Below are 27,403 nucleotides of genomic sequence, written 5' to 3'. Positions count from 1 at the left end.
AAATGTATCTTGGAAAGGTAAAATTCAGTGGTCAATGCAGCAAATCTGACCAAAAAATCTATCATAAAAAATGACAGACAACATAGAGTAATCAAACTAAATCCAGCTCTGGAGAAGGAATGGCTGAATGGGGGTGTGTTTAGACCATTACATGCCTACACAGTGAAAGCCATGTCTTGAACACTGCCCTTTCTCCTCGCCCTCAATTAGATTTCCTAATATTGATCTTCTAACTTACAAAGTATCTCAAATAATTGTTCTAATAACTTGTCCACTGATAGAAAATTTTGTTCCCCCTAATCTGATCCTAATTCTTCCTTTTTATTTTCTTACTTCTCTGTATTGTCTGAGACTTCTGGTTCAGTGACAGACAGAAACAACAGTGGGTATCTCCGATGCATTTCTGACTTTAGAGGAAAAGATTCCAAGGTTGTAATTGTGGTGTTCACTGTGCACATTTGTTAGATTCTCCTAATCAAGTTAAGGAACTTCTCTTTCTCTTACAGTTTGCTAAGTGTTGTATGTAACCACAAAGAGTGGTTTATTTTTTTATCAAATGACTTCTCTGCATCTGTTGAATTTCTTTTTTTTCCTTCATTTTCATTTATTTTTTAATGTAAATTTATTTATTTTAATTGGAGGCTAATTACTTTACAATATTGTATTGGTTTTGCCATACATTGACATGAATCAGCCACAGGTGTACATGTGTTCCCCATCCTGAACCCACCTCCCACCTCCCTCCCCATCCCATCTCTCTGGGTCATCCCAGTGCACCAGCCCCAAGCACCCTGTATCATGCATTGAACCTGGACTGGCTTATCTGATTTTTCTTCATGAATCTGTTAATATGGCAAACTACATTGCAGATTTCTTAATGTTACTATATCCCCAAACTTCTGGAATAAACACTTCTTTGATCATGATATATTTTAAAAATAATAATAAATTAGTAGGTTCAATTTCCTTATGTTTTATGAAATTTGCATTTATGTTTGTTATCAAGAACTTGCCCTCAATGGTATGTTCTAGGACTGTTCTTGTCTTCAAAGTTAGGATAGCTACATGGATCGACTTGGGAAATTTTCTCTTGCTTCCTTTCCTGTGGAAAAGTGCTTATGGGATAAAGAGTATAGGTTAAATTCTCTCTTTGATGGGCAATGTGCCCCATGCACCTTTATAAATCAAGTTTGTAAATACTAATAGAAAAAAATATATATTTTTACAATTGTTATTTGCTTGATCTTATATTTATCAGTTTTATTTTTGTAATAGGAAGTGACTATTTATTTGCCTGATGAATTATTCTTTTAATCATCAAGAACTAACACTTCTTATAACTATTAATGGGTGCATCTTAAAAGTTACATTTTATATTAATAATACAACATCAGTTTTCTTTTTCCTTGATACATCTTTTATTTAAAAATTTTATCTGTTCTTACTAATTATATGAATAATGTATCCTTATAATTTAATTTGAAATTCCTTGCCTTTTATCAGTAAGTTTAACCAGTTTATGATTATTAAACATCTGGATTTATTCTATATTTTTTGGTGCACTTTTTATGTTGTTTATCAGCTTTTAAATTTATTCTTTTACTATATGCTATCAAAAACTTCCCCCTTAATTCATCTATTCTTTTGGGTATATATGTATTTTATTTTCATTCTTTAACATGGATATGTTCATAAAGTCCAACTTTAAAAACAATATCTCTTCTTGACAAAAAAGAGATTTAGAATGCTTTAACTCCAATTCCCCTCACATTTTCATGTTATTCTACATTAATCTCAATTTGTTTTCAAACTTCCCCAAATAATCTTTTTTGTTCTTGTTTATAGTTATTTTGATTTAACTGCAGCAGTTATTTTGATTTAACTACACGCTTACTTATTTGTCTACTTTTTATTGGTTTTTGTTTCTCAAATCTTCACTCTGGAATAATTTTCATTTTTGTGAAGTTCACCTCTTAATAATTTCTTTCAGTGAATATTATTAGTTAACTCAGTCTTTTGTATGCAAATAATTTTATCATACCTTTCAATGACAACTTAGTTTAATATTTTGAGAATATTATTCCCTTTTACTCTGGTTTCTATTGCTACTAATGTAGACTATGACATTAGTTTTCCTTGTGGATAGTATGTCTTTTCTCTTTTGTACCTTATAAAATGTATTTGTTCTTATCTTTTTATTCTGCAGTGTCACTATGAAATTCATCTTTCTTGGGATTGCTTGTGCAATTCTAGTACAAGGACTCATATCTTTCTTCAGTTAAGAAAAAATTGAAGCGAGTATCGTTTTTAATACTGTCTGATGTCCATTTTTTCTAACATTTGCATATTCAATATTCTCATCTAATGTCCATATCACTTAATCTCTTTATAGTCTACCCCATCTCCATCACTCTTCCTGAATTCTGAATGATCTACTCTGATCTATCTTCCATTAATTAATTCTGTCTTCAGCTGCTGTAGACTGTTGCTGTTTAACTCATAATTTGAGACTTTAGTCTAATTACTAAAGTATTTCTTTCAAGAAATTATATTGTTTTGCTTTTTGTTTTCTTATGCTATTTTCTTCTTGTCTTCTGACTTCTATCTCTTTTTTAATGTTCTATTTAAGCACATTTATTTTCTAATTCTCTTTTTCCCAACTGATAATTTTCTATTCATGTTGTTGCTGAGTCTCAGAATTTGCTTGTATTAATGGTGATTTTATTCCTAAGTTTATTTTTTACTAGAGTTGGTTTTTGGAAGGTGTTCTGTTGTACTGATTAACAGAAGTGCACCTACAAAGCATTTTCACACTTACTTCTGCCAGGGCCTTGGGATTTTTTTTTGGACCAGTTTTTGCTAATTTCTAAATCTGGGGTTCCTGCCAAACAAATGTAGGATGGAATTAGATTCTAGACAAATTCTTTTTATAATATGGAGATTCTGACTTTTATGGTTGACACATTTCCCATCCCATCCCATCTAGTTCTTAGTCAGGTCCTCAGATGAGTACATATAATTTTTCTAATCAGTCCCTCTTCCATAGAATGCATATACTTTCAAAAATATTAGCAATAGAGACTCCTTTCCAATTGCTCATCTCAAATGGCTCTGGATCTCATAGACTATCCTCAATGAATATGAGAAACTCAATATCCATCTTCTAAAACTTATATCCAGGACCAGTTGTCCCTTGAATCACTGTGGCTTCAGGCTATTACTCCTCTTCTTGACTCTGAGATTCTCTTTATTTCTGCAACCTATGAATTTCCCCCTTCTTTTGAGCTTAGCAATATATTTAGCTTTTGTTGGCATATTTTATCTAAATATTCTATGTTTGGAGAATGAAGATGTTCTTTCAATTGAATTTCCATTTCAAAGTAGGCTTCAGGAAACATTCTATCTTGGTGTATTGCCTATAGGTTTTAAGTATATGCAAAGAAATATCTGCAGTACTCTTACAACTGGGCCCCAATGACTCAAATCAATGGTGTAGCCTGAGTTTACAGTGTGAACTTCCGGTTGGCCCAGTGAACTTTGTTTCCAGTTCCTATTGCAAAGTTGACTTGATATCTTAAAAACTTTTCCCTTAAGATCGTGAGATATCGCAAAGTTTCTGAATTTTCATATTGAAAGCCCATGGGATTTTAGGCAGACCTTTGATAATAATGTCATCATCGTTACTTACTGTGTGACTCTGAAAAATTCATGTAAGTCCTCTAAAGGAAAAAATATCTACTTTGTAGAGTTGTTATGAAATGGATATATTTAGCACATAAGAAGATGTTCCCTTTCAACTTGTATAAATATTTATCAAGCACATGCTCTGAGAAGGCCTATATTTATGATACTCCAAATTTTTAATATTTTGGACCAGCTGTTGATTTTAAGTCACTGGATTTGAGTTGTTAGATTTAACAAATAAAACTGCAGGACACTAAAGTAAATTTAAATTAAATTTGAATTTCTGATAAACACTAAATAAATTTTTAGTATAAGACTGGCCCATGCAATATTTAACACATGTAGTGTTTATCACACCCTTATACTAAAAGATTGTTCATCTGAAATGCAAATTTAATTGAGCATCCTGCATTTTATCTGGCAACCCTATACTGAATCTATGTCTTCTAATTTGAACAATAATGTTTTTTTGTGAAAGATCTCTCACACATGTGTTTTAATTTTGCCAGTGTCCTATTTTAAACAAGAAAGCTAAGCTCAGCTATATTTTCATGTAGAATCCCTACTCAAAGCAGAAGGGATCTTTAAATCAAATGGTTCATTCCTAAAATTAAATTTCAGACATCATTTTTGTTTCATCTGTCCTTCCTTGGAATTTAATCAGCCATATTCGCAGTGACATCAGTAGAATATGGGATTTTCAGACATTCTATAATTTAGCTGATTTTAAAGAAAGATGAGTGAGTCCTCAGCACATGGTAAGTTAAGAAATGAGTATTCAGAGAACATTTTCATGTCTGCGTTTCTGATTGCTCTATGGCCTCTGATGGTTACAGGTTTGAAGTCACAGCTATGTGACTCACTGGCTGGAGAGCCCTGGAAAAATAATTTTTTCTTCCAAGGGTCTGTTTCCCATCAGAACATCTATGGGTGATCATTCCCACCCACTTCAGGGACTGTTGTATTGTGAAGTAGGACAGCATTGTACACACAATAGACAGTTCTCCAGAGCCACAACTGCAACAACAAAGATTTCCAAAACACAAAAAAAGCAGAACTGGGATGTATGCCAGAAGAGGTGAATTGAATTTGTGCCCTCTCAAAGAACATTGAAGCAGTCCCTCTTGGTCTGGACATGGGGCTCCTTGTCAGACGGTTCATTAAGATCTCCACGCACTAGGTGCCCATCCCCCATTCCCTTTCCCAGGCTCTACCCTCTTCAATTTTTGTTCTCTCTGGTGCCTGTACCTTGTCGCTGGAATGCACCAGTTTAAGCACAAGGCCAAAGGAGTGTTGCTGTGTTCCTACAAACAAGGAAAACAGGCGTTTCCCTATAGATTTTTCCATTCCTAGTGTGTACGTCACCAAGATCCCTGTAGAGTTGCTACCCATTACCAGAAACAAATTAAATCTCTAGGAAGTGAGAGTCAACTGAGAGAAAACCGTTTACTACTCGCTCTGTTCCTCCATTTTCTTACTCTCAGTAACTTGAGCATATCAATACCAAACTTCCTCTTAAAATTGAATACAGCTCAGTAGAGAGAACATGGTCCTCAGAGAAAAGCAATATACCTGGATAAGAGGAAAAGAGAGGAGAAAGGAATACACTTCTCTGTGAAATTTCTATTTTAGAGACTAAGATGAATTTGCATAAGACTCTGATGCTGGGAAAGATTGGGGGCGGGAGGAGAAGGGGACGACAGAGCGTGAGATGGCTGGATGGCATCACCGACTCGATGGACATGAGTCTGAGTGAACTCCGGGAGTTGGTGATGGACAGGGAGGCCTGGCGTGCTGTGATTCATGGGGTCGCGGAGAGTCGGACACAACTGAGCGACTGAACTGAACTGAACTGAACCTCGTTTTTATGTAGCAGATTTATTTTTCAAGGTTTGGAATAAAGAAATGCTTAGAAAACTGGCTTGCATCTCACTGACTGCTGTTAAAATTGGAGCACTGCAGATTCTTCATTTTTACCTTCATTTACAGTGGCTTCTGACACCTTCACATTGCTCTACCTTGGAATTTAAAGTGAATGTCAATAAAAATCAAGATTCCTTTAACAGGGAGACTACTTATCATTTTTGTCTTTCAATCTCGCAACATTTTTTCCGTCCAAAGTGGGAAAAAGAAACTTGGAACAGATTACTTAGGCATTCTGTGCCTCCCAGTCCCCTATGCATGGGAGAATAATAGTATGTCCCTGTACATTAGGTTCTTCAGTTATATGCTTCCCTGGCGTATCATATTTCCCCTTTTATCACAGCCATCACTCTTGCAATGAATACATTGATACACATATTTCTGGTAAACTGTAAACTCTTTGAAAGAAGGGCATGTGTTTGTATCTATCTCTTTCATCACAGTATCCCTCAAACCTAGCACAATGCCTGACACAGAGTAATTAAATGTAGCTATTATTAATAGTTGCCTAGAAAAGAGAAGACTCTACACATGGACATCACCAGATGGTCAACACCGAAATCAGATTGATTATATTCTTTGCAGCCAAAGATGGAGAAGCTGTATACAGTTAGCAAAACAAGACCAGGAGCTGACTGTGGCTCAGATCATGAACTCCTTATTGCCAAATTCAGACTTAAATTGAAGAAAGCAGGGAAAACCACTAGACCATTCAGATATGACCTAAGTCAAATCCCTTATGATTATACAGTGGAAGTAAGAAATAGATTTAAGGGTCTAGATCTGATAGATAGAGTGCCTGATGAACTCTGGACGGAGGTTCGTGACATTGTACAGGAGACAGGGACCAAGACCATCCCCATAGAAAAGAAATGCAAAAAAGCAAAATGGCTGTCTGAGGAGGCCTTACAAATAGCTGTGAAAAGAAGAGAAGCGAAAAGTAAAGGAGGAAAGGAAAGATATAAGCATCTGAATGCAGAGTTCCAAAGAATAGCAAGGAGAGATAAGAAAGACTTCCTCAGAGATCAATGCAAAGAAATAGAGGAAAACAACAGAATAGGAAAGACAAGAGATCTTTTCAAGAAAATTAGAGATATCAAGGGGACATTTCATGCAAAGATGGGCTCGATAAAGGACAGAAATGGTATGGACCTAACAGAGGCAGAAGATATTAAGAAGAGGTGGCAAGAATACACAGAAGAACTGTACAAAAAAGATCTTCACGACGAAGATAATCACGATGGCGTGATCACTCACCTGGAACCAGACGTCTTGGAATGTGAAGTCGAGTGGGCCTTAGAAAGCATCACTACGAACAAAGCTAGTGGAGGTGATGAAATTCCAGTTGAGCTATTTCAAATCCTGAAAGATGATGCTGTGAAAGTGCTGCACTCAATATGCCAGCAAATATGGAAAACTCAGCAGTGGCCACAGGACTGGAAAAGGTCAGTCTTCATTCCAATCCCAAAGAAAGGCAATGCCAAAGAATGCTCAAACTACAACACAATTGCACTCATCTCACACACTAGTAAAGTCATGCTCAAAATTCTCCAAGCTAGGCTTCAGCAATATGTGAATCATGAACTTCCAGATGTTCAAGCAGGTTTTAGAAAAGGCAGAGGCACCAGAGATCAAATTGCCAACATCCGCTGGATCATGGAGAAAGCAAGAGAGTTCCAGAAAAACATCTATTTCTGCTTCATTGACTCTGCCAAGGCCTTTGACTGTGTGGATCACAATAAACTGTGGAACATTCTGAAAGAGATGGGAATCCCAGACCACCTGACCTGCCTCTTGAGAAACCTGTATGCAGGTCAGGAAGCAACAGTTAGAACTGGACATGGAACAACAGACTGGTTCCAAATAGGAAAAGGAATACGTCAAGGCTGCATATTGTCACCCTGCTTATTTAACTTATATGCAGAGTACATCATGAGGAAAGCTGGGCTGGAAGAAGCACAAGCTGGAATCAAGATTGCCGGGAGAAATATCAATAACCTTAGATATGCAGATGACACCACCCTTATGGCAGAAAGTGAAGAGGAGCTCAAAGGCCTCTTGATGAAAGTAAAAGAGGAGAGTGAAAAGGTTGGCTTGAAGCTCAACATTCAGAAAACTAAGATCATGGCATCTGGTCCCATCACTTCATGGGAAATAGATGGGGAAACAGTGGAAACCGTGTCAGACTTTATTTTTTGGGCTCCAAAATCACTGCGGATGCTGATTGCAGCCATGAAATTAAAAGACGCTTACTCCTTGGAAGGAAAGTTATGACCAGCCTAGATAGCATATTAAAAAGCAGAGACATTACTTTGCCAACCAAGGGCCGTCTAGTCAAGGCTATGGTTTTTCCCGTGGTCATGTATGGATGTGAGAGTTGGACTGTGAAGAAAGCTGATCGCCGAAGAATTGATGCTTTTGAACTGTGGTGCTGGAGAAGACTCTTGAGAGTCCCCTGGATTGCAAGGAGATCCAACCAGTCCATTCTAGAGGAGATCAATCCTGGGTGTTCATTGGAAGGACTGATGCTAAAGCTGAAACTGCAATACTTTGGCCACCTCATGCGACGAGTTGACTCACTGGAAAAGACTCTGATGCTGGGAGCGATTGAGAGTGGGAGGAGACGGGGACGACAGAGAATGAGGTAGCTGGATGGCATCACCGACTCAATCGACATGAGTTTGAGTGAACTCCGGGAGTTAGTGATGGACAGGGAGGCCTGGCGTGCTGTGGTTCATAGGGTCGCTAACAGTCAGACACAACTGAGTGACTTCACTTTCACTTTTCACTTTCATGCATTGGAGAAGGAAATGGCAACCCACTCCAGTGTTCTTGCCTGGAGAATCCCAGGGCCAGGGGAGCCTGGTGGCCTGCCGTCTATGGGGTCGCACAGAGTCGGACATGACTGAAGTGACTTAACATCAGCAACAGCAGCAGCAGCAGGGATGACAAACACAGTTGCCTTATTATTCACCAAATTTGTGTTCTATAAAATCTCTGTAAGCAATGAATTACTGAATACTGAACCATTGCTCCGAGGGTAAATACAGGATTAGGTTCCTGCAAGCCTGAGGTCACAACATTTTTGTCAACTGATCAATACATACCATTTTAAAAATGTTTTAAATATACAATTTAGGTAGAAACCAACACAATAGTGTAAAGCAATTATCCTTCAATTAAAAATAAATAAATTTTAAACAATACAATTTATTTATTTATTATTGGGATCATAGGGGCTTCCTAGGTGGTGCTAGTGGTAAAGAACCTTCCTGCCAATGCAAGAGACTTAGTTAAGTGATACAGATTCGATCCCTGGGTTGGAAAGATCCCCTGGAAGAAGGCATGGCAACCCACTCCAGTACTCCTGCCTGGAGAATCCACATGGACAGAGGAGCCTGGCAGACTACAGTCCACAGGTTCACAGAGTTGGACACGACAGACGCAGCTTAGCACACAACCTTGTTTTATATGCATTTTTGTTTAAAGATGTCTCATTTAATACACTTTGTTGATTAACTAATATTGAATTCATGGCCAACAGTATTGTAACTCCTGCCTATACAACCTTACCCAAGTATGTCCTCTGTAATGCACCTCACAATTGTCTAGCACTTAGGCATATTAAATAGCACTTCAACCTTATGCCTGCGGTCATTTTAAACAGAGAAACCTTCAACAAAAAGCACAAAAATTAAAAAAATCTGGCACAAAATAAACTGTAAAAATTGCACATTTATAGTACGAAAGCTAAAATAAGAAGGTGGAAAGTTGCTTTATTTGCATGTGTTTGTCAAAAGACTTGATTTTTTTTTTTTTGCTCTGATGTGTCCATGAATGATTGCAAAAGCACCACAGGTGTTGAAATAAGCAAGTAGGTGAATTTGAAAATACAGAATTCATTAACAATAAAAATCAACTGTACTTGGCAAAACTTGAGCCCGTGCTTCATTATCATACTAAGCTTAAAGCAGACTTTGTTAAATTAACAAAACATTTCATCATTCATTCATTCATTAATTCATACTGGATGATGTATTACATCTAGATGATGCAATGCAGTACGGTGTAGTGCTTTAGAGCATAGACTCTGCATTCAGCCTGCCTGGTTTCAGATCCCATCATTGCCATTTTCAACTTCAAGCCATTTGCTTGAATTCTCTGAGCCTTAGTTTTCTTATCTGAAAAATGGGTATTAATAGAACTTACCTAAAAGAGGTGCTGTGAAGATTAGTTAAGAAACTCTTGGAGGATGTGATGTATAACATGGTGACTGCTTCCCTGATTGCTCAGTTGGTAAAGAATCTGCCTGTAATGCAAGAGACCCTGGTTCTATTCCTGGGTTGGGAAGATCCCCTGAAGGAAGGAAAGGCTACCCACTCCAGTATTCTGGCCTAGAGAATTCCATGGGCTGTTGAGTCCATGGGGTCACAAGGAGTTGGACACGACTGAGAGACTTTCAATTTCATAGTTGATAACACTGTATTGTATAATTAAAATTTTGATGGATACATTAAATAACCCAATGAAGGCAATCTTTTATAATGTATCAAATCATCATATTTCATAAAGTACATATATTACAATTTAATGTGTCAATTATACCTCAATAAAACTAGAGAAAAATAAATATATAATAATGAAAAATAAAGAAATAGCATATTTATCAATACATCAAGAGTGCTCAATAAATATAAATTGAAGTAACCTCTTCTGATATATCTTACAAATTGAAAGGGCAATTCTGGACTACTGTGCTACTTTAAGTTCTACCAAGTCTAATCTTGAAGTCTCACAGAATTTTTATTCTTTCTGATTCGCTTTGCCTATAAATTTTATGTTTTTCTTAGGCTGGAAACACAGATAAGAAAAGTTTTTTTAAAATATGTATTTATGGCTGTTTTTCCCTGGAGTCAAAATATCCCAGGCCTCATGATCTGCCATAAACAGAAGCTGCTGAAGTTGCATCTTTTCCTTCTTTCCCTACAACCATCTGAACTGAGCCTAGAAACAGAAGTTTCAGAACTAAAATTGCATAGCAAATTCCTCCTCCTAAGATAGCTCAAACCTGAAAGATCTAGCATGCTCCTACCTTAGCCACTTCTTATCTTCCTTGGCTGTGTAAAGACTTGAGAGCTGAGCCCAGGGCTAAGAAGCGAATAACGTAATGGTTTGATGAGAGCAGCATAGGAATCTGTCTCTTGAAGAATCCTAATACATAATCTAGCTTCATTTTCTCAGTATGCTAGGTAGATCGTCTCTGAGGCCCTGTATTTATTATACAGTCAGGTATTCTTGGCTGGATTCCACTGAGACTGACTTTTGGAATTAAATGAGACACAACTAGGTAAGTCCAAATTTTGCCCCATAATATTTTCTAGCATAACGAAAAACAAAACACCAAACAGTAGACACAAAGATGGTAAAGGAAACAGGAGAGAGTGTTGTTTTTAATGTCTGAATACCAAACTGAATTTTTGTACCAAGTTTGTGTTAGTCGCTCCGTTTTGTCTGACTCTTTGTGACCCCACAGACTATAGCCCTCAAGACTCCTCTGTCCATGGAATTCTCCAGGCAAGATATACTGGCGTGAGTATTCCTTTCTCCAGGGGGTCTTCCTGACGCAGGAATCTAACCTGAATCTCCTGCATTACAGGCAGATTTTTTTTACCATCTGAGCCACCAGGGAAGCCCAAGAGATGATATGGTAGAAGGAGAGTCTTTTTGGATAACTTGGATGCCCCATTTTCATCTGCTCATGCTTCAGTTGGCCTTTTTAATAAAAACAAGGATACATTTTGAATTATCAACTACCTTTCCATGTTATTTGAAAAATTAATATGAAGAGTTAAGCTCTTTTGCTAAAATACAGTATGATTTAAGACTTGACCGCTTTAAGTCTCAATTTCCCTATCTGTTCAAATAAGGCAAAGTGTAGATTATCTCTAATACTGTGTCAGTTCTAACATGTCACAAGATGAAGTTTAGGATTCTGTGGTTTATTGGATGTCAGAAATTAAAGATTAGATGGGCTGACTGCTGGAAGCCAGTCTTCTAGTCCCGTCAGCTCTGTCTCCATAATGTTTCTCAGATCCAACTCCCTCTTTCCACTTATAACATCCATCCTTAGTTCATAAGTCAGTCTTTCCCTCTTTTCAATTCTAGTCTACACACTTTTACCAGAACTATCTTCGTTATATTCAGCTTTTTTTAAAAAAAATTTTATTGGGGTATAGTTGCTTTAAAATGTTGTGTTAGTTTCTACCATATAGCAAACTGAGATCAAATCAATCAATCCTCATGGAAGTCAACCCTGAATATTCATTGGAAGGGCTGTTGCTGAAGCTGAAGCTCTAATACTTTGGTCACCTGATGTGAAGATCCCACTCACTGGAAATGACCCTGATGCTGGGAAAGATTGAAGGTAAAAGGAGAAGGGGGCGACAGAGGATGAGATGGTTACATAGCATCACCAACTCAATGGACATGAATTTGAGCAAATTTTGGGAGATAGTGGAGGAAAGAGGAGCCTGGCATGCTGCAGCCCATGGAGTTGCAAAGAGTCGGACACTACTTAGTGACTGAAACAAAGTGAATCAGCTTTACATATACATATTTCACCTCTTTTCAGGATTTCCTTCCCATTTAGGTCACACAGAGCACTGATTAGTGTTCCCTGTGCTATACAGTTGGTTCTCACTGGTTTTCTACTGTATATATAGTAGTGTATATATGTCAATCCTAATCTCCCAATTCATCCATCCTCCCTCTCCTCCCTTGATGTTCATACATTTGTTCACCATGTCTGTGTCCCTATTTCTGCTTTGCAAATAGGTTTGGCTTTGATGATATCATTCCCTTGATCACAAACATTCAGTGACTTCCTACCATCTATAGAATAAATTCCAAACCATTCAGTCCAGGCTTCCACAGGCTGGCCTCAAATTATGCAATTCCACCTCCTCCCCTCCACCTAGTAAATTCATCTGATTACTCTGTATTTCTCAAATAATGCCCTTCATCCTTATGCTTTGGACCCCAGTTTAAGTTTTAGCTTCTATATGAAAGGTTTTATCCCCCTTGCTAATCTTCTCTAGCACTTATTTATTTACCAATCTCCTGCATTTCCTTCAAGGTCCATTTATATCTTAAATCTTTCACGAAGCCTTCTCAGATTCACAGAGAAAGAAATAATTCTCTTTCCCATAAAGCATTTTTGTAACCATAATTTACCACTCATTACAGAGTTGTCTCAAAGTTATTTAGATGTGTTAGTCATTTTAATTGGCTGATGAAGTCTTGAAGTCAGAAACCATGTACTTTTCACCCCCTGAGTCTCCAGTGGCTCCAGCATTGAGCTTTGCACATGGTGATCAATGGTTGTTTTTAAAAAGTGGATTCAATTGATTTTTCTCCAGGCTGAAAGGAGGCAGTATAAAGCAGAGATTCCCCTAAACCACATGCCTCTTAGCTTTTCATCCAAGTGATCACCTTTCAACACAGCCAAGGATGCTAGAGAGACTGGGCCTTTGATTTGGCCCCACCTGGGCCCAGCAGCCTTCCTACTCTCAGGACAGGAACAGAATGGTTGACATGCTTTGGAAACCAAGACCTGCACTTTGTAAAGCATGAAATCAAATGGTAAGTCCCTTCCTTATTGAAAATTCTTGCTAAACCAGTTCTTTCTGGTTGCACTTAATCCTTTCACGTCAAGAGGAATAAGCTCAGAGAATCAATGTTGACCATTCACAGCCTCCTCCCCCAAGCCTTCACTTGATTGGGACAGAAGTGGCAGCCCAGAGCTCTCTGGATAAGCTCAACCTTCTGAGCTCAGGGTCTCTGGAGTACACTTGGCAGTAGGAGGGAAGAAGACTTCCCTTGAAGGCTTCAGGCAGAGCCCCCTGAGGAGTAGCAACCAAATATTCTTGTCTAATCCCTACTACATTGACCATTTTGGGATATTCGAGACGTTTGTGGTGTAGGTCTGTTTTATCCCTCACTTGGTAAGACTATAGGGATGTGGAATGAGTTGGGGAAGCAGTAAAGGTGCATCTAAATAATATTGGCAGGAGATGCTTCAAGATGGCCAAGTATATCACACAGAGATGCCTCTGGTTAATAAGAAAATACTCTCATTTGAACGTACAAAAGTGAGGAGATTTTCAGATAAAGCAATCAAGACCTCAGGTATGGCTTGTGGAATTCGTTTCCAGCTGGGAGGTTACCTAAGAAGCTGTGTAGAGAAAGTTTTCAGCCCATCATTGCAGGTGTTTTTTCCAATAATACAAGGCAGCATGGGAAAGGACAGCAATCCTCTCTATAAAGCACATGCAAACCTCAAGTATTCTCAGAATTCCTCAGCCTGTTGCCTGATAGCTTCTTCTTACAGATCCCCTCTTTCATCAGTGCTCAAAAATGAACAGAGTACACAAAATATCCCATACGATAACAGTGAATTAACACCAATAGCTCCTTCAAAAAGATCACCGACTTCAAAAAAACTGAAAATTTTTGACAAGGGACGAATTGACTCACTGGAAAAGACTCTGATGATGGGAAAGGTTGGGGGCCGGAGGAGAAGGGGACGACAGAGAATGAGATGGCTGGATGGCATCACCAACTCTGTGGACATGAGTTTGAGTGAACTCCAGGAGTTGGTGATGGACAGGGAGGCCTGGCGTGCTGTGATTCATGGGGTCGCGCAGAGTCGGACACGACTGAGCGACTGAACTGAACTGAACTGAACTGAAATCTTGCTACTGAGAAACATGGCTCAATGTTTCTGTGATCTTTAATAAATAAAGTTAAATAAGGGGGTGGGTCAAATTGCTTCCTTAAGACACAGCTAGTCATAGATGCAGAGACAGAAACACTAGAATGTGAACATGTAGATCACAAGGTGTTAAACTTTCATATGCCATGGACCCTTTGGCAATCTGGAAATCCTACAGAACCCCTTCTCAGAATAATGGTTTTAAATGAATAAAATAAAACATAATTTGCTACAAAGAAAAGCAATTTAAATACTGTTCTCAAAATAATAAACATTTAAATTTGTAGTTTGAATGTTTATGAGCTTCCCTGGTAGCTCAGTTGGTCAAGAATCCATCTGCAATGCAGGAGACCTTGGTTCATTTCCTGGATCAGGAAGATCCACTGGAGAAGGGATAGGCTAACCACTCCAGTATTCTTGAACTTCTCTTGTGGCTCAGCTGGTAAAGAATTTGTGTGCAATTCTTTGCGGGAGACCTGGGTTCGATCCTTGGGTTGGGAAGATCCCCTGGAGAAGGAAAAGGCCACTCAAACCACTTCAGTAGTCTGGCCTGGAGAATTCCATGGACTGTATTGTCCATGGGGGTCACAAAGAGTCAGACACAACTGAGTGACTTTCACTTTCACGAATGATTATATATATATTCTTTATTAACTTACAATAAGAAGACTGGATTGTACAATGTATCTAACAACTAACACGATTTCAAAGTAGTGATGAGTATGCACAAATTTTGGATAATTCATTAACAATTGTAATGTGAAGGAATGTCTAGTGGCAACTTATGGCTTGTTACTTTTAATTATAACAGAACAAAATGATGAATCTTAGAAGTTAGTGAAAGCAATGGTATAATTTTTTTTTTCCCATTCAAGTTCATGGAGCCAAGGTTAAGAATCCTAATCTAAATGTGTGGGAGAGTCATTCGTACACTCCAATGTACTTCAGAAGAGTCTGGAGGCTGGGATATGCTTCAGAAATTTAGACACTAAAACAGAGCTGTGCTTGCAATCCACAGTCTATGAAATGCACATGCAGTATTCTTAAGGGGCAAAAAGAATACTCAGGAATCTAAAAAAGATGATATAAATGAACTTACTTACAAAACAGGAACAGAGTCACAAATGTGGAAAACAAATTTATGGTTACCAGTGGGAAAAAGGGAGAGGGGGAATAACCTGGGAAACTGGGATTGTTATATATACACAATGCTATGTGTAAAACAGGTAACCAATAGGGATCTACTGTGGGCTTCCCAGGTGGCTTAGTGGTAAAGAATCCACCTGCCAATGGAGGAGACACCAGAAGGTCAGGAAGATCCCCTGGAGGAGGAAATGGCAACCCAGGCCAGTAGTCTTGCCTGGAAAATCCCATGGACAAGGAGCATGGTAGGGTACCATGCGGTCACAAAGAGTCATACACAACTGAGAGACTGAGCAGTAGGACCTGCTGCATGACATAGGGAACTCTACTCAGTACTCTGCAATGACCTACATGGGAGAAGAGTGAATATATGTGTATGTATAACTGATTCACTTTGCTCTGCAGCAGAAGCTACCACAACGTTGTGACGGTGGTTTAGTTGCTGAGTCATGTCCAACTCTTGCAACCCCATAGACTGTAGCCCGCCAGGCTCCTCTGTCCATGGGATTCTCCAGGCAAGAATACTGAAGTGGTTTGCCATTTCCTTCTCCAGGGGATTTTTCCCAACCTGGGGATCGAACCCAGGTCTCCTGCACTGCAGGCAGATTCTTTACCAACTGAGCTGCTGGGGAAACCTGGTATACAATGTTGTAAATCAACTATATTGCAATAAAAATTGAAAACAAAACAAATTTCATGGTAAGAATGAGGCCAAACTTGTTATCAATAAAATATAAGTGAATAGGTTAAAAAGAGAACACTCTGATGTTGTAAATGCAATTTATACAATTTCTGGAATGTGAGAAAAGGTCAACAGACTGAACAAAAGCCATTATTTGATGCCAACATTGTCTGCGGTAACTTAAAATGGGAAGAGTGGCACCTCTTTATGCGTGTTCCCTTCCTGAAGAGGGAGGAAATTAGCCCCCATCCTTGTTGTCTGGAGTAATCATTATTAAGATCTTCCCCAAAAAGTTGCAGAGGGGAAGAAAATATCATAACATATTCCTTATTCTCCTTTCTGAAAGGGCTTACCACATTTGATGTAAACATTAATCCTGACCTCTATCCCACCCTGGAAATGTGTGAACACTATAGAAATCCTTAAAATAAAGGATGGAAAATTCAATTTCTCTCATATGGTCTGAATAATATGCTAGAAATCTCAGTTCCTTTGAACAACGGAAAATTGCTTGAATATTTAAACATGCATTTGTTCTTGGGAAACAAAATGTTCAGCTCTAGTGGTTGCCACAGCAACTGCCTAGGCTAAAAATACAAAACCCACCATAAGAAGAAAAAGTATGTACCAAGGGGAAAGGAGAGAGAAAATGGGAAATCTCCCAAAGGAAGATGGTGGGCACGAATCAACCTGTAAAGACAAGGAAGGAGGTTGGTTTTGTGGTGAATCTCTTCTGAGGGGGTCAATGTGCTTGGTAGAAACCCACACCCACCAACCCCACCATAAAGCATTTTTCATCCTCTCTCCTACCTCCTCACACCTCCCCCTCTTATAAAAATTGTACAAAGTAAAATCCCTCTCTTGTAAAAATCACGCAGACTGTGGGCAGTCCACCACTCTGAGGACCAACCTGGTTAACATTATAGATATAGCTGGGAGCGGGTGGAATTCCTACTCGGCCACCACCAAAACTCATCTTCCTCTCGTGGCTTCTGCCTCTGGTTTGGTCTGGTCTTCATTGCTTCTCCTTCTAAATGGAGAAAGAATGAGTGGTTCGTCCTCCTGTCCCACAGGAGTTGCTTCTTCTCTGTCTCACACATACATCCTAGCCGTTCCTACCTCTAAGCTTTGGCTCATGTTGTCCTTCCACTTGGAAATATGTGCCTCTCCCTTCAGTCTATTTAATTACTTATCTAAATCTGACTTGTTTTCCATGGCACCTCCTTTCTGCAGCTTCCTGTACCTACTCTTGCTCTCACTGGGCTCTCCTTTCTCTGAAATGCTGTTTCAAGAAGAGCTGGCATCACACAATTTTGTGTGTGTGCGTTCATTTATTCTGTCTAGATTTCAGGCTCTGGGGAATAGCATCTTGTAGTAAACTTCTATTCCCAATGGCACCCAAAGCACACTTGTTGACAAAATCTGCTCCACTGCTGTGGGAGAGGAAAGGTAAGGCTGAATAATGGGGTAGCATTTGCCTCTGTGGAAATCTGCACTTCAGGGCATTGGGATGTACCTGTCATCATAATCTCAAACAGTACTTGAAGACTGCCTCTATGTGACTCTACATGAGAACTTCTAGCCAACAGCAATACCCCTTCAGTTCAGTTCAGTCGCTCAGTCGTGTCTGACTCTTAGCGACCCCATGAGTCAGCACGCCAGGCCTCCCTGTCCATCACCAACTCCCGGAGTTCACTCAAACTCATGTCCATCGAGTTGGTGATGCCATCCAGCCACCTCATTCTCTGTCGTCCCTGTCTCCTCCTACCCTCAATCGCTCCCAGCATCAGTCTTTTCCAGTGAGTCAACTCGTCGCATGAGGTGGCCAAAGTATTGGAGTTTCAGCTTTAGCATCAGTCCTTCCAATGAACACCCAGGATTGATCTCCTCTAGAATGGACTGGTTGGATCTCCTTGCAGTCCAAGGAACTCAAGAGTCTTCTCCAGCACCACAGTTCAAAAGCATCAATTCTTCGGTGATCAGCTAAGCCTGCACAATTTCGCAGACTACATCCCACTCCTGCTTTTCTCTAAGGTATAGCACAAGGTTATGTGCTCAGTCGTGTCCGACTCTTTGTGACCCCATGGACTGTAGTCCACCAGGTTCCTCCTTTGATGGGATTTTCCAGGCAAGACTGCTGGAGTGGGTTACCATTTCCTTCTCCAGGGGGTCTTCCTAACCCAGGGATCAAACCCATGTCTCCTGTGTCTCCTGCATTGCAGGTGGATTCTTTACAAGTGCACTGAGGCATTTTAGATCATGAATCTACAGTGTAGTAGAAAGACTAAAGGTTTGGAACCGGAAGAGTAAGTTTCAAGTGCCAGGTTCACCTTGACTCCCCACTGACAATAGGACACGGACTGTGGAAAAACACCTGGATACCCCCTTCCTCATTTCAACAAAAGGGTTATATCACTATCCTCTTCCTATGGTAACTGTGAGGATCAAATTACATGAAAGTATATGATAAAGTGCTTTAAAAAATAGGCAGCCTGTTGTGAACTTCCCCAGTGGTCCAGTGGTTAAGAATCCGCCTGCCAAGGCAGGGAACACAAGTTGGATTCCTTGTCCAGGAAGATTCCACATGCCTCAGAGCAACTAAGCCCATGAACCACAACCACTGAGCCCATGCCATAGTGTCTGCGCTCTGCGGCAAGAGAGAAGTCACTGCTTTGAGAAGCCCATGCACCACAACGAGAGTAGCCCCCACTTGCCACAACTAGAGAAAAGTTTGCTCAGCAGCAAAGACCCAGAGAAGCCAAAACTAACTAAATAAATAAATACTTTTTAAAATTTTTAAATAAAAAGTACAGCCTTTTGTATAAATCATAGGTATCACTATGACTTGGTGCCATCCAGCAAGTAAAAGCCAGAAGGTATTCTTCCCAAGCTCCCAAATTTATTTATATTCCCTACTTTCTTGAAGGTCAAGTTCCATTTACAAATTCTCTTAGCTCCTATTAAGTTAACTTGGCTAATATGCACGGTTCAATTCATCACAGGTATCATTCCAAGCAGTCATGGTCATATCTTTGCAATTCAACATTTATCCTTCAAATAACAATATATAATATAGCGATGTTTTATATTTGTATAGCATCTCTCTGGGCTCCCCTGGTAGCTCAGCTGGTAAAGAATCAACCTGCAATGCAGGAGACCCAGTTCGATTCCTGGGTCAGGAAGATCCCCTGGGGAAGGGGATAGGCTACCCTCTCCATATTCTTGGACTTCCCTGGTAGCTCAGACAGGAAAGAATCCACCTGCAATGCAAGAGAGCTGTGTTCAATCCCCGGGTTGGGAAGATCCCCTGGAAGAGGGCATAGCAACTCACCCCAGTATTCTTGCCTGGAGAATCCCCATGGACAGAGAAGCCTGGCGGGCCACAGTCCATGGGGTCACAAACAGTCGGATAGGACTGAGCAACTAAACATAGCACAGCACAGCCCAGCATCTCTCCATGTATAAAGCCCCTTATATCCATACTCAGTGAAGAAAAATTGTACCACTCACTGATAAACAGCAATTCCCACCTGTCCCTTTCATCTCCTGTCTTTCTGGTTGAGGAGAGTAAGTAATACTCCAGGGAGGCTGGAACTAGACCTGAAAGCAATTGAATATGGAAGGAATAATCTATGAAGACAAGGACTAACAATATGAAGGAAATCATACAGTAACCCCTCCTGCTTTCATCCCCCTTCTAGCCTTTTCAGCTGAAACCAAGGAACGTGTTTTACAGATGCAGGATGAGACTACACTCATCCTGTAGGCTGCCCCAGAACATAGTGTCATCTTCCCTGCTGAGCCAAAGACACATAGCATACATACCACATATGTGCTTCCCAGTGATGAGAGCTCCCACTCAACATTGAGAAGGCCTCTGAGAGAGCAGCCAGTGCACACTCTATGGCCCATAATGCAAAGCACAACCCCAGGAGGAAGGGCATGCCACCCTGAGATTCAGCAGCCTCTTGGGGCTACTTGGTACTCTGCTTGCAAATCAGTTTATCTAGAAGATTCTTTAACTCCTTCAGACCACAGTGGACTTGTGTGTAGGGACTTTTGTTCATATCATCCCTTGAAAAAGGGGAGATCACCATGCTTAGCATGCTTGCTCTGCTTGCACCTATAGAATATGCACAATGATGTTCAATCAGCAGTCGAAGAATTCACTTAAAACATCCTACACAAATGGCCTCAAATAGTCCAGGCTCTGTCTCCAAGAGTCTAATGCCTACCTAGATGCTGAAGAGAATGTGAATTAATTTTTCTTTCTGTTAATTCTCACAATGGCCCGGGGTGTTGGATGACTCAGATATCTCAGATATATTCAGTTCAGTTCAGTCACTCAGTCGTTTCTGACTCTCCGCGACCCCATGAATCACAGCACGCCAGGCCTCCCTATCCATCACCAGCTCCCGGAGTTCACTCAAACTCATGTCCACAGAGTCGGTGATGCCATCCAGCCATCTCATTCTCAGTTGTCCCCTTCTCCTCCCGCCCCCAAACTTTCCCAACATCAGAGTCTTTTCCAGTGAGTCAACTCATCGCATGAGGTGGCCAAAGTATTGCAGTTTCAGCTTTAGCATCAGTCCTTCCAATGAACACCCAGGATTGATCTCCTTTAGAATGGACTGGTTGGATCTCCTTGCAGTCCAAGGGACTCTCAAGAGTCTTCTCCAGCACCACAGTTCACAAGCATCAAATCTTCGGTGATCAGCTTTCTTCACAGTCCAACTCTCACATCTATACATGACCACGGGAAAAACCATAGCCTTGACTAGATGGACCTTGGTTGGCAAAGTAATGTCTCTGCTTTTTAATATACTATCAAGGTTGGTCATAACTTTCCTTCCAAGGAGTAAGCGTCTTTTAATTTCATGGCTGCAATCAGCATATGCAGTGATTTTGGAGCCCCCAAAAATTAAGTCTGACACTGTTTCCACTGTTTTTCCATCTATTTCCCATGAAGTGATGGGACCAGATGCCATGATCTTTGTTTTCTGAATGTTGAGCTTCAAGCCAACTTTTTCACTCTCCTCTTTCACTTTCATCAAGAGGCTTTTGAGTTCCTCTTCACTTTCTGCCATAAGGGTGGTGTCATCTGCATATCTGAGGTTATTGATATTTCTCCCAGCAATCTTGATTCCAGCTTGTGCTTCTTCCAGCCCAGCGTTCCTCATGATGTACTCTGCATATAAGTTAAATAAGCAAGGTGACAATATGCAGCCTTGACGTACTCCTTTTCCTATTTGGAACCAGTCTGTTGTTCCATGTACAGTTCTGACTGTTGCTTCCTGACCTGCATACAGGTTTCTCAAGAGGCAGGTCAGGTGGTCTGGGATTCCCATCTCTTTCAGAATGTTCCACAGATCATTGTGATCCACACAGTCAAAGGCTTTGGCATAGTCAATGAAGCAGAAATAGATATTTTTCTGGAACTCTCTTGCTTTCTCCATGATCCAGGGGATGTTGACAATTTGATCTCTGGTGCCTCTGCCTTTTCTAAAACCTGCTTTTTTTTTTTTTTAGGTAATTAATTTATTTTTTATTGGAGGCAAATTATTTTACAATATTATATTGGTTGGTTTTGCCATACATTGATATGAATTTGCCCCGGGTTTACATAAGTTCCCCCTCCTGAACCCCCCTCCCACCTCCCTCCTCCCTTTATCCTCCCTCTGGGTCATCCCCGCATGCCAGCCCCGAGCATCCTATAACATGCATTGACCCTGAACTAGTGATTCGTTTCACATATGACAACATACGTGTTTCAATGCCATTCTCCCAAATCATCCCACCCTCACCCTCTCCCATAGAGTCCCAAAGACTGTTCTATACATCTGTGTCTCTTTTGCTGTCACGTATACAGGGTTATCATTTGCATCTTTCTAAATTCCATATATATGTGTTAGTATACTGTATTGGTGTTTTTCTTTCTGGCTTACTTCACTCTGTATAATAGGCTCCAGTTTCATCCACCTCATTAGAACTGATTCAAATGTATTCTTTTTAATGGCTGAATAATACTCCATTGTGTATATGTACCAAAGCTTTCTTATCCATTCGTCTGCAGATGGACATCTAGGTTGCTTCCATGTCCTGGCTATTATAAACAGTGCTGCAATGAACATTGGAGTACACGTGTCTCTTTCAATTCTGGTTTCCTCAGTGTGTATGCCCAGGAGTGCGATTGCTGGATCATATGGCAGTTCTATTTCCAATTTTTTGAGGAATCTCCACACTGTTCTCCATAGTGGCTGTACTAGTTTGCTTGAACATCTGGGAGTTCACGGTTCACATATTGTTGAAGCCTGGCTTGGAGAATTTTAAGCATGACTTTACTAGCGTGTGAGATGAGTGCAATTGTGCGGTAGTTTGAGCATTCTTTGGCATTGCCTTTCTTTGGGATTGGAATGAAGACTGACCTTTTCCAGTCCTGTGGCCACTGCTGAGTTTTCCAAATTTGCTGGCATATTGAGCGCAGCACTTTCTTTTTTTTTTTTTTTTTATTTTATTGGAGGCAAATTACCTTACATTAATATATTGGTTGGTTTTGTTATACATTGACATGAATCCGCCCCGGGGTGTACATGTGTTCTCCCTCCTGAACCCCCCTCACACCTCCCTCCTCCCCATATCCTCCCTCCATGTCATTCCCGTGCACCAGCCCCAAGCATCCTGTATCATGTGTCGAACCCGGACTGGTCACTTATGATAATATACGTGCTACAATGCCATTCTCCCAATCATCCCACCTTCACCCTCTCCCACAGAGTCCCAAAGACTGTTTTATATGCCTATGTCTCTTTTGCAGTCTCGTATACAGGGTTCAGGTTACCATCTTTCTAAATTCCATATATATGCGTTAGTATACTGTATTGATGTTTTTCTTTCTGGCTTACTTCACTCTGTATAATTGGCTCCAATTTCATCCACCTCATTAAAACTGATTCAAATGCATTCTTTTTGATGGCTGAAAAATACTCCATTGTGTATATGTACCAAAGCTTTCTTTTCCATTCATCTGCAGATGGACATCTAGGTTGCTTCCATGTCCTGGCTATTATAAACAGTGCTGCAATGAACATTGGAGTACACGTGTCTCTTTCCATTCTGGTTTCCTCGGTGTGTATGCCCAGGAGTGCGATTGCTGGATCATATGGCAGTTCTATTTCCAGTTTTTTGAGGAATCTCCACACTGTTCTCCCTAGTGGCTGTACTAGTTTGCATTCCCACCAACAGTGTAAGAGGTTTCCCTTTTCTCCACACCCTCTCCAGCATTTATTGCATGTAGACTTTTGGATAGCAGCCATTCTGACTGGTGTGAAATGGTATCTCATTGTGGTTTTGATTTGCATTTCTCTGATTATGATGGATGTTGAGCATTTTTTCATGTGTTTGTTAGCCATCTGTATGTCTTCTTTGGAGAAATGTCTGTTTAGTTCTTTGGCCCATTTTTTGATTGGGTCACTTAGTTTTCTGGAATTGAGCTGCAGGAGCTGCTTGTATATTTTGGAGATTAATCCTTTATCAGTTGCTTCATTTGCTATTATTTTCTCCCATTCTGAAGGCTGTCTTTTCACCTTGCTTAGAGTTTCTTTTGCTGTGCAGAAGCTTTTGATTTTAATTAGGTCCCATTTGTTTATTTTTGCTTTTATTTCCAATATTCTGGGAGGTGGGTCTTGGAGGATCCTGCTGTGATTTATGTCAGAGAGTGTTTTGCCTACATTCTCCTCTAGGAGTTTTATAGTATCTGGTCTTACATTTAGCTCTCTAATCCATTTTGAGTTTATTTTGGTGTATGGTGTTAGGAAGTGTTCTAATTTCATTCTTTTACAAGTGGCTGACCAGTTTTCCCAGCACCACTTGTTAAAGAGACTGTCTTTTGTCCATTTTATATTCTTGCCTCCTTTGTCGAAGATAAGGTGTCCATAGGTGCGTGGGTTTATCTCTGGGCTTTCTATTTTGTTCCATTGATCTATATTTCTGTTTTTATGCCAGTACCATACAGTCTTGATGACTGTGGCTTTGTAGTAGAGCCTGAAGTCTGGCAGGTTAATTCCTCCAGAGAAATTAAGGAAACTATTCCATTCACTGTTGCAACGAAAAGAATTAAATACTTAGGAATATATCTACCTAAGGAAACAAAAGACTTGTACATAGAAAACTATAAAACACTAGTGAAAGTAATCAAAGAGGACACTAATAGATGGAGAAATATACCATGTTCGTGGATTGGAAGAATAAATATTGTGAAAATGAGTATACTACCCAAAGTAATTTATATATTCAATGCAATCCCTATCAAGCTACCAATGATATTTTTCACAGAACTAGAACAAATAATCTCACAATTTGTATGGAAATACAAAAAACCTCGAATAGCCAAAGCAATCTTAAAGAAGAAAAATGGAACTGAGTGCAGCACTTTCACAGCATCATCTTTCAGGATTTGAAATAGCTCAATTGGAATTCCATCACCTCCACTATCTTTGTTCATAGTGATGCTCTCTAAGGCCCAGTTGACTTCACATTCCAAGATGTCTGGCTGCAGGTGAGTGTTCATGCCATCATGATTATCTTGATCGTGAAGATCTTTTTTGTACAGTTCTTCTGTGTATTCTTGACACCTCTTCTTAATATCTTCTGCTTCTGTTAGGTCCATACCATTTCTATCCTTAATTGAGCCCATCTTTGCGTGAAATGTTCCCTTGATATCTCTAATTTTCTTGAAGAGATCTCTTGTTTTTCCTATTCTGTTGTTTTCCTCTATTTCTTTGCATTGATCGCTGAGGAAGGCTTTCTTATCTCTCCTTGCTATTCTTTGGAACTCTGCATTCAGATGCTTATATCTTTCCTTTTCTCCTTTGCTTTTCGCTTCTCTTCTTTTCACAGCTATTTGTAAGGCCTCCTCACACAGCCATTTTGCTTTTTTGCATTTCTTTTCCATGGGGATGGTCTTGGTCCCTGTCTCCTGTACAATGTCACGAACCTCCATCCAGAATTCATCAGGCACTCTATCTATCAGATCTAGTCCCTCGAATTTATTTCTCATTTCCACTGTATAATCATAAGGGATTTGATTGAGGTCATATCTGAATAGTCTAGTGGTTTTCCCTACTTTCTTCAATTTAAGTCTGAATTTGGCAATAAGGAGTTCATGATCTGAGCCACAGTCAGCTCCTGGTCTTGTTTTTGCTAACTGTATACAGCTTCTCCATCTTTGGCTGCAAAGAATATAATCAATCTGATTTCAGGGTTGACCATCTGGTAATGTCCATGTGTAGAGTCTTCTCTTGTGTTGTTGGAAGAGGGTGTTTGCTGTGACCAGTGTGTTCTCTTGACAAAACTCTATTAGCCTTTGCCCTGCTTCATTCCGTGCTCCAAGGCCAAATTTGCCTGTTACTCCAGGTGCTTCTTGACTTCCTACTTTTGCATTCCAGTCCCCTATAATGAAAAGGACATCTTTTTGGGTGTTAGTTCTAAAAGGTCTTGTAGGTCTTCATAGAACTGTTCAACTTCGGCTTCTTCAGCGTTACTGGTTGGGGCATAGGCCTGGATTACTGTAATATTGAATGGTTTGCCTTGGAAATGAACAGAAATCATTCTGTCGTTTTTAAGATTGCATCCAAGTACTGCATTTCGGACTCTTTTGATGACCATGATGGCTACCTATTTCTTCTAAGGGATTCCTGCCTGCTTAATTCAGTTATGGTAAAAATTTTATTTTCTCATTTATACGTTTTAATGATTTGACAAGTATGTATTGAGGGCTAAATCTGGAAGTTGGTGATGGACAGGGAGGCCTGGCTTGCTGTGATTCATGGGGTCGCAAAGAGTCGGACACGACTGAATGACTGAACTGAACATGATCCAAAACTAGCCTTGTATTGGTGACAACATAGTAATTAGCGTTCAAACCTAGGAAAATGTTAGTTGGGATTGGAAGTGGGTCATAATGCCAGAAATTAGCAATTAAGAGGGTCAGTTAGTCCATATTTTTGTGGGGAAGATTTTGTATTCTGTAAGTAAACAAGCTTGGATTTTAAACTTAACTTTGTCATTTACTCTCTGTGTAATTTTGAGCAAATAATATAACTTCTCTGAACACAATGTCCTCATCTGTAAAATGCAGGTGACTATAGCACCTTCCAGGTAGTGCTGGTGGTAAAGAACCTGCCTGCCAATGCAGGGGGCATAACAGACATGGGTTTGATCCCTGGGTCAGGAAGATCCCCTGGAGAGGGGCAATGACAACCAACTCCAGTATTCTTGTCTGGAGAATTCAATGGACAGAGAGGCTTGTGGGCTACAGTCCATAGGGTCACAGAGAGTTGGACCCAACTGAAATGACTTAGTGTGCACACATGCATAGCACTTTATAGGCTTGTTATGGAAGGTTAAAGCACATAATGCGTATAAAGCATTTAGCTCAGTGCCTGGTATATAGGAAGGACTCAATAAATATTGATAAATAATATATATCACTGGATCCTAGTTATTTTTATTTTATTCACCTTATTCCATAAATATTTGTTTATTATGTGGCAGGAACTGGGTTAAGGACTTAGCATGAAAAGATGACTAAGCTGTGGTTCTAGCTTCTAAGTAGCTTGATTTTGAGTGTGCTCAGTAAGGAGGCTATTAACCTAAAAAGACAACTGCAGTATTCCACAGGAAGAGCTACAATGGAGGTCAGTGAAGGTTTATAGCCACTGTCCAGTCTGGAGCCACAGAGAAGTTTCCTGGAAGAGTTAGTGAGATAAATTTTGAAGAATGGTGGTGGTGATCGGGGTGTTATCTGGATAAAGATGTGTGTCGGGGTAGAGAAAAGGAAAAGTTATTCCAGACAAAGAGAAGAGCAAAAGCAAAGACACAAAATTACGAAAGTTTTGGGAGGGAAATTAAAATATTGACCTCATTATGGCCCAGGTTGGATTCAGAAAGCAAAAGCAAATGAGGGTGTAAACGTTAGCACAGTTAGGTCAGGGGGCACTTATAGACTGAAACAAGGAGGCTGGGCTTTATCTTAATAGGTATGTGAAAGGTAAGTGTGTAGTGCATTAGTCTCTCAGTCATGTCCGACTCTTTGTGACTTCATGGACTGTAGCCCACCAAGCTCCTCTGTCCATGGAATTCTCCAGAAAAGAATACTGGAGTAGGTCGTCATTCCCTTCTCCAGGGGATCTTCCCAACCT

Source organism: Moschus berezovskii, chromosome 17 (genome assembly GCF_049115385.1).
Source record: "Moschus berezovskii isolate FMDL1 chromosome 17, NW_MosBer_1.0, whole genome shotgun sequence".
Lineage (NCBI taxonomy): Eukaryota > Metazoa > Chordata > Mammalia > Artiodactyla > Moschidae > Moschus > Moschus berezovskii.
Note: the sequence above shows the minus strand (reverse complement) of the source record.